Raw genomic sequence first — 8,033 nt, 5'->3', positions numbered from 1 at the left:
GAGGCTGGAGGCTTCAGCCCGCCGGGCTGTCAGACCTCCGTTTCCTCCGTGGAAAGGCATGCCGGGAACACCCGTGGCCTATAGGCCGTGGATGGCCTTGACGCTGCAGTGTGGGGACCTAGTATCGGAGGGGGGCTGTGTTTCCCCCGGAGGGGCAGGCGCTCAGGATGAGGAGAGGCTCCAATCTTGGAGATGGACGATGAGGTAGCTCATGGGGGTCAGGCTGGGCTTTCCCTGCTGCGGGAGCTGGGTGCTGTTTGCCTGCAAAATGGCTGCACCATGTCTTCGTGCTACCAGACATGCAATAAATATTCTTAGAAAAGATGCATGTACTCAACATACTGTAATTTTAAGCACAAGATGTGTGGAAGGAAGGTATAGCCTTTACATGAACAAGTACTGACTCAGTCCAAATTTTGCAGGTCCAAAAAATTGCTGTCCTGAGGCATTAGCAGCCTGAGCTGTGCCGAGGGCGTAGCACGGACCTGCTCGTAGCTGGAGTGAAACCTGGGTTTTCTCAAAGCGTGTCCAACCCGTGGTCCCTGTCGGGTAAGTGACCTTGAAGATCTGTAACAGTAGAGGAAGAGGAAATCCTGTGAACTGAGCCCCACCTATAAGCAGAAAAGAAAATGCAGAGGGTGAACTTCAATGCGTCCTTGGATTTTGCCTGTGCTACGCAGCGTCCCACATAAATTAGTGGTGAATCATAACACAGTGACAAATTCCAGTCCCTGTGACTGCCCCTCTTCCCTTACTTATCTACTCACTGCCGCCTTGCTTTGTGCTAAGCGGGTCACTATATCATAGTAGTTCAGTGGTTTTTGCATAGATAACTGGAAAGTATGGGCTGGGGAAGGGAAAAAAAAGAATAGTGCTACTAATTATTAAAAGTGGGGGCAAAACTCTAGTGCTGTAATAAGAAGAGATTTCATACCATGAACGTTAGTTGCCACTAACAGGAAGCTTCATGTATAAATAACATTCCCATCTGGTTAACTATTTGCCACTGAAAGGTAATTCCCGACCACATGCTTTTTCCTGAAGCTGTCTCCTGCTTTGGCCTGATGCTTCGCCGCGCAGGCATGCGATCCGTTGATAGTAGAAAATGCAGAGGGTGAACTTCAATGCGTCCTTGGATTTTGCCTGTGCTACGCAGCGTCCCACATAAATTAGTGGTGAATCATAACACAGTGACAAATTCCAGTCCCTGTGACTGCCCCTCTTCCCTTACTTATCTACTCACTGCCGCCTTGCTTTGTGCTAAGCGGGTCACTATATCATAGTAGTTCAGTGGTTTTTGCATAGATAACTGGAAAGTATGGGCTGGGGAAGGGAAAAAAAAGAATAGTGCTACTAATTATTAAAAGTGTGGCATAACTCTAGTGCTGTAATAAGAAGAGATTTCATACCATGAACGTTAGTTGCCACTAACAGGAAGCTTCATGTATAAATAACATTCCCATCTGGTTAACTATTTGCCACTGAAAGGTAATTCCCGACCACATGCTTTTTCCTGAAGCTGTCTCCTGCTTTGGCCTGATGCTTCGCCGCGCAGGCATGCGATCCGTTGATAGTATGTAGTGAGGCATGTTAAGCATTTTGCACCATATCCTTATCTTAATTGATATTTATAACCCTCCAACTCTTTCATGGGGGGTAGGGAGAGAAGGTAGAGCTATGAATTAAAAGCACCTGCATATGTCAGGAATACAAAGAATGTTGATTTCTAATAGTTTTATCTTGCAAGGTACAATATAAGCTAAGCTGGAGAGTAATGCTAGTTGTTTCATCTCCTGAGGCACTTGACTCACCTTTGTGCTATCGGAGGGCAGATTTTCAGTTGAACTGAAGTGCAATAGTGGAACTAGCAATAATAATAATAATTCTTACTTTTGTATTGTTTCAGTAAGCGGTGCTAAGGACCTGTTCCTTGGTTCCCTCTCCTGTACTTTCAGGGTGAGTTAGATGGATCTGACATTCACAGCTTGTTAATCACCAGAACCCCAGGTAAAAATAACTGGATACTTTAAGTGCTGTAAGATTTTCTACTGGCACTTAATAACACCCTGGATGTTTTTCTTAGCTCTTGTACTATGTGCGCACTGTAGTAGTTTCATCATTGCAGCATAAACGTGTCTTCAGCCACATTGAGATGGAGCAGGAAACGGGATAGATATTTGAAGCTGCAACAATGGTTCTGCAAGTTTTTGTTACATTTGGCAATTTCATTCTAACTCATTTTATTTGGCTTATTGTGAGTGGAGAAAAATACAGTCCTTGAAAGTGCAGTGTTTCAAGCCACACAAAAAGGAGCTGTGCTGTAAGGAGTGTTATGGACCTCAGTGCATCGTACCACTCTTTTGCAGGGAAGGACAAATGACATGTAAATTTTATTTGTTTCCTCTTAGATCCTGTTGCTGTTTTGACATCAGGGACACAGTTGCATTCACTTGATATTTTCACTTTTGAGTCACTGTTCTCATAGCAAAAAGAAAGATGCGTTTTGGAAATGGTGAATTTCTGATGGTAGGATTGTTATAGATTGAAGGAGTACAATGGTGAAGAAGAGGAAGATGGTCTTTAAGTTTTTTTATTTACATATCCATTTTGACACTAAAATCAGAAACTGCATAGTCTGATTTCTGCCATGTGTATTCAGGGGACTCTTGTCTCTAACTATAACAAAGGTAAGATAAAATAGCTAGGCTTTGTGGCCTAGCTCTGGGGAGCAGCTAAGAAATCTCAATGGCTGTTATAAGATTCTTCAATTTTAGTTGGTGTTAGAGGGCATTGGTTGTCAGGTGATACTCTCATTGTTACAGATATGATGAGCCTCTGCCAGAATTTGGCTGGCATGCAGCTGCATGGACCCAGCTCAAATTGAGAGGGATTGCTAGTTAAACGCTGGTTGAAGTTCCCACCTAGAAATTCAGGAAAATTAAACCAAACTACCTGGTGCCTAATAAGCTAATTTTCCTCACTTGCAAACACGAATCAATTGGTTTAACAAGCAATACTTTATTAAAGGGAATTAAGTTCCCCTAGCTGGTACTGCTTTCACCTGCCCACATGATCCCAGAGAGCAGATGCTTGGCTTTAGTCTTCCCATAGATGTAGTATTTTTGCTTGCCTGACGCCCACAGAGTACCTGTAAATGCTGATCTTCATCCAGTGGGAGATCCTGCTGCTTCAGGTGCTCACCAATGTGGGCATGGGCTGCCTGATCAGAGCCCTGTGTTGTCTGAGTTGGGGAAATTAAGGATCTCATTGACCTTTTTTGGGTCTCTCTACTAGGGACCACTTCCATATTGCATAGCTTCATTTACACAAAATGTTTGGCCAGTGTCCCTGGTGAGAGCTGACTTGTAACTCTAACGCATTGGAAAATATTACAGGCCTTGTCCGTGCATTGTTTATTGCATTCCTTACATCAACACTGCATGACATAAATTCATTCCTAGATGTGCAAACTCTGCTGTAGTTGTACTTGTTTTAGTTCTAGGGAATGCATATATTGAGGGAAAGATTTACACGTCAGGCATGTCTTCGAATCACAGAGCACTCCCACATTAATAGTTCTAGGTTCTAATACTGCTGTGAGAGTGTGCTGAAACCCAGATGTATACATCCTCACAAACACTGATACATGAAAATTTCCCTCTAAGCTGAGAGAAGAGGCTAATTTATTTTTGCTCTACGTTCATGCCTTTCAGCATCATGAGCAGCAGCGCTAGCCACAACTGATGTCACAGAGTCCATGGCTAACAAGCAGGAAAGAAAATCAGTGTTTTCACAGCCTTGTAATGCCCTGTTTATTTATTTAAGTAATAGATTGAATGTCATGTAAAGTTTGAAACTGCACTTGGCTTTTCTCAGTTCCCTTGATCCGTCTCACAGCTGCGGTAGATGGTTCTCTCAGCTGCTGTTGCTGCCTCTCTAATCTGTGCTTTGATTTTGTAGGCATTTCTTATCTGCTGGTTGTGGTCTGTTTGACACGTCCAGCTATGAAAGGAAAACCAGACTGTTGAGAACTTGTGTGATAATACTTGTGCCCCAGTATAAAGGAAATTCATGTTCCTTGGAAACTTGCCATATGGGTGCAAAACTGCATGTCTTAAAAAAAAAATCTTATAAGCACCGAGTTATTAAATGCCAATGTTACCCTAATGTATTTTGCCCTTGATTTTTAGTGGGTATGAGCTGACGTATCTCTGTTGGTATCGGTGGAGCTGTATGTGTTATCAGAGAAAACCTCAGAGCTGTGTCGTTTCTGGAGCTTTGCAATGACATGGTTTTACTAAACCTGTTCATGATGATTAATATTTTTGCCTGTATGTCTGTATCATGGGGACTGAGCCTGGGTTCCCTAAAGCTCAGGCTGACCCTGGAGGCAAAGCCCTGGAATCAGAAGCTGCACAGGACCATGTGGGATCCAGATGCCTGAGCACAGCCAGCACTGCCCAGGTTGCTGCTGCCTGCCCACAGGTGGTATACAGGCTGCCCCTGCAGCTGAATTGGTGTAGGTTACAGGGTGTGCTGTGTCATGGGCAGTCTAAAGTTCACAGCACCATAGCCATTGGTGTAGGCGTGCTGTTCATCCTGAGCAGCGATGCTGGCCACGTGATGTGGCCCCAGCACTGGAGCAATGTATAACTGCATGGCAAGCTCCTCTGTCATGAGGCACAATGTCTCCCTCTCTGCAGCAGCCCTCCATCTTCAGCACAGAATCTGTTTTATCTAGGCATGCGCAGTTTTTTAGTATATAAGTTTATTTTTTTGTGCATGCAAATTATAATTACTTTGATCATCATAAGCAGGTTTAAAATTTGGCTTCCTTGGTTTGCTTCTAGCTCCATTCGGGAAGCCAACTACCAAAGCCTGCTCTGACTACCATTTTGTCTTCTGACCTGAAAAAGCTGGTGCAAAAGAAAACAAGCTTTTTCTGCTTTGCCTCCTGCTTTCCTGTGGTCTCAATGACAGAAGCCTGCTCCTTCGGTGGCATAAGGCTATGGGTAAGTGTTTTGCTGGAGCTGTGATATACGTAACCAGCTGTTCATCTTCTCTAAGTGGGGAAGAAAATCACCCAGAGGAGCAATGGCTCTCCCTGAGGCAGCAGCTGACGTGGATTTATGAGGCTGTAGCAGACATAATCAACCTATTTAGTTTTCCCAAAGCAGGAAGCGAAGCTTCCCTGTGGGAACAGACCTTCTTTACCCTTAAGCAAAATAAATCTTGCTTCCTGGGTGGTTCTATTAGATGGGAGCCAAAAGCCGGGTGTTGTGCTGCTTCGGCTGTGGGAAGCTTATTTACCTGCTTGTGGAACAAGATCTGCTGAGGATGCTCAGGGCTTTATTTCACCTGGCAGGTATCACAGTCTATCCTAAACCTTTGGAAATAGCTTTCTAATGGATACTTGCTTGCCTAAGGAAAAGGCAGTACTCATCCTTTCTTTCTCGCTACCTTAGGCTCTAAGCTAGCGCTAGTTTTTCTGAAATAGAGTGCTGCTTTTCCCTGAGAGGTGACCCTCATCAGCAATGACCCGTTTCAGCAATGCTCCCTGCGTAGACAGTAGTGTTCAGGTACAACCAATGTTGTTGAACCTGGGGGCTGGTTAGAGAGCATGCTAAATCTATGGCAAGTAGCGCACAAGTAAGCTTTGCTGTTCCTGATTCTGGCGTTTTCTCCTTTGAATTGTTTGGAGAGCAGGGCAGGGGCAGGGGTGAGCCAGGGTGCAGGAAAGCGTCCGTGTGTATCAGTGGCCCTTGAGAGGGAAATCTTCTCTTTCACCTCTCATGAGACTCGGGAACACAGGAACTATTCTGAGAGCAATGCCGTCTGCGCCTCTGATTGTTTGGATGCTCGCTTATCGCTGTGAGGCAAGTGCCTGGATGCAATCCTCTTGGGGGGAAACCTGTTGTTGTTTCCACTACTTACTCTTTATTGCGGTAGTATCTGAGAGCCACAGTCATGGTTCAGAGCCCCCTTGTGCAGGGAATTGATTATGAGTGGGACTGGGATGAAAGGGGACGGTTCCTGAGGGACGGGCTGAAGTTTGATATTTTTTCTCAAGTTTTATGGAAAAATACATTAACTTCTAAATGAGTGACAGAGATGTTGGTATTTATGGCCAACATGAGCGATACAACTCCTTTCAGCGTTTTACTTCAGGATGTGATTAGCGGAAGGCTGAGTCCTGGGAAGAGGAGCTTGTAAGCCGAGCTCCAAAAGCGTTACTGCATTCAGGTGGCACATTCCCGTGGCAAATTCTGGTATTTTTACCCTATGCCTGTGGTTTCAGAAAATGTTGAGGTAAAACACAGGTTTGAGAAGATGTGGAAGTCATCTTCAAGGGGCGAAATATTCGCTATCTGTTGGAAGATCTAGTAAGAGTGCGTTTAAACATTTGCTTGGTGCAGAGCAAGGAAGTTGGTAAACGCCTGTGGAAACTTTCATTGTTTTCTGTTAAGTGTGACCTTTTCTTACCCCTCTTTTTCTATTTTATTTTCTTGGTTGCTTTGTTGTTTTGTTTTTTTTTTTTTAAATCAGAAGCAGGTCCTTGGGAGTTACTGTAGATGTACTTCAAAATCTCTTTGGAAAGCGCTGGGATTTTTTGCTTGTCTAATTCATGCTGAGAAGCAGTGTAGTCCACAGGAAGCACCATTAATTTCAAGGAACCATTCAGCTTTATTAAGGCTGATTAGTTGAGAGTATTAGGTGAGAGCTTTTGCAATATTGAAAGTGTCAAGCTATTACCAAATTTTACATTGGTTTTACCAATTGTCACATTTTTTGACAAGTGTTTTAATTGTTGACTGGAAAAGGAAATGAGTATTCATGTTCCTTCTTTTGCTGCCTCTCTATTTTAGAGAGAAGAGTAATTCATTATCTCGCGGCTAGAAAACAATTAAAGTGTTGTTTCCTTCATCACTGCATGATAATGGAGTAACAAAATGGTGTCTCAGATCCAAGGTTCTTACCAGAGTTCTCGGGAGGGAGGCAAGTACTGTGTGCAGCTGAGCTGGCATAAGAAATGTCTCATTTGTCATGTGCTAGGGGGTGATTGAAATCTCCCTCTAAGCTACTCTATTAGATCTGCTTATGCACTACTGAAAAAAATGCAGGCTGTAGAAGAAATACCACTGCAAGCAAAGCCTGAATATAGTAATATTTAACTTGTAGGCAGTGCTCCACTTATCTGGCTGAGAGCCAGCTTTTTTATGATACAGGCATCAGCGTTCGTTTAATGTGTCCCTTATCAAATCCAAAAGCTAATATTTGAGTTAGTCCTCCATGAAGATAAACAGGAACTGTTTGAGTGAGAATTAAGATATTGTGTATCATACTCCTCAGAACAGTATCTGGGTACTTTACCTTGAATCCAAAGAATGTCTCGCAGATGTGTATTCAATCTCTGTTCAGAGAAAGTTCTCTTAAAAGCTAGTTTATGTAGTGAAAGTATTTGGGAAAGTTATAGCAAAGAGGAGTATCTTGGTTTTAATCAAAGGAAAAGCATGCTGGAGTTGATTTGAATCCATCAATTGGCTCTCAGGTCAGGCTTTTAGTCCTGAAGGTAGTAAAGAGACTGTCTTTTGAAGAAGCTCAGATAGGGCTTCTGTATTCCTACAAACAAGAATTCTGCAATCCCAGCTTAGCTGTGCAAGGGAGTCTGGTCCATGATCATCTTTTCTGCTACATGGCCTAGATAGAGCTTACACAGCTCCATTGGCTTCAGTGCATTCATTCCAAAACTGCATCCACGTATACAAGAGTAGAATTAAGCTCTCCATACTTACTTTCACTCAGTTTAACCATTGATGATTTTGTTTCTGAAAATGGCACTTTTGAGTACCTTATGTACAAACTCAGTCAGATTTGAAGGCAAGCAGCAACATAAGGACTCTTACTATATGATTGGGATAAACGTAAATAAATGGATGGTGCAACAAATTATTCCAGGATGCCACTGCTGATAGATGTCAGGACCCCACTCCTCCCATCACCACCACCACCAAAAAAAAAAAAAAAAAAAAAAT

Source organism: Pygoscelis adeliae, unplaced genomic scaffold (genome assembly GCF_000699105.1).
Source record: "Pygoscelis adeliae isolate BGI_AS28 unplaced genomic scaffold, ASM69910v1 Scaffold251, whole genome shotgun sequence".
Taxonomy (NCBI): domain Eukaryota; kingdom Metazoa; phylum Chordata; class Aves; order Sphenisciformes; family Spheniscidae; genus Pygoscelis; species Pygoscelis adeliae.
This window is presented reverse-complemented; position numbering follows the sequence as displayed.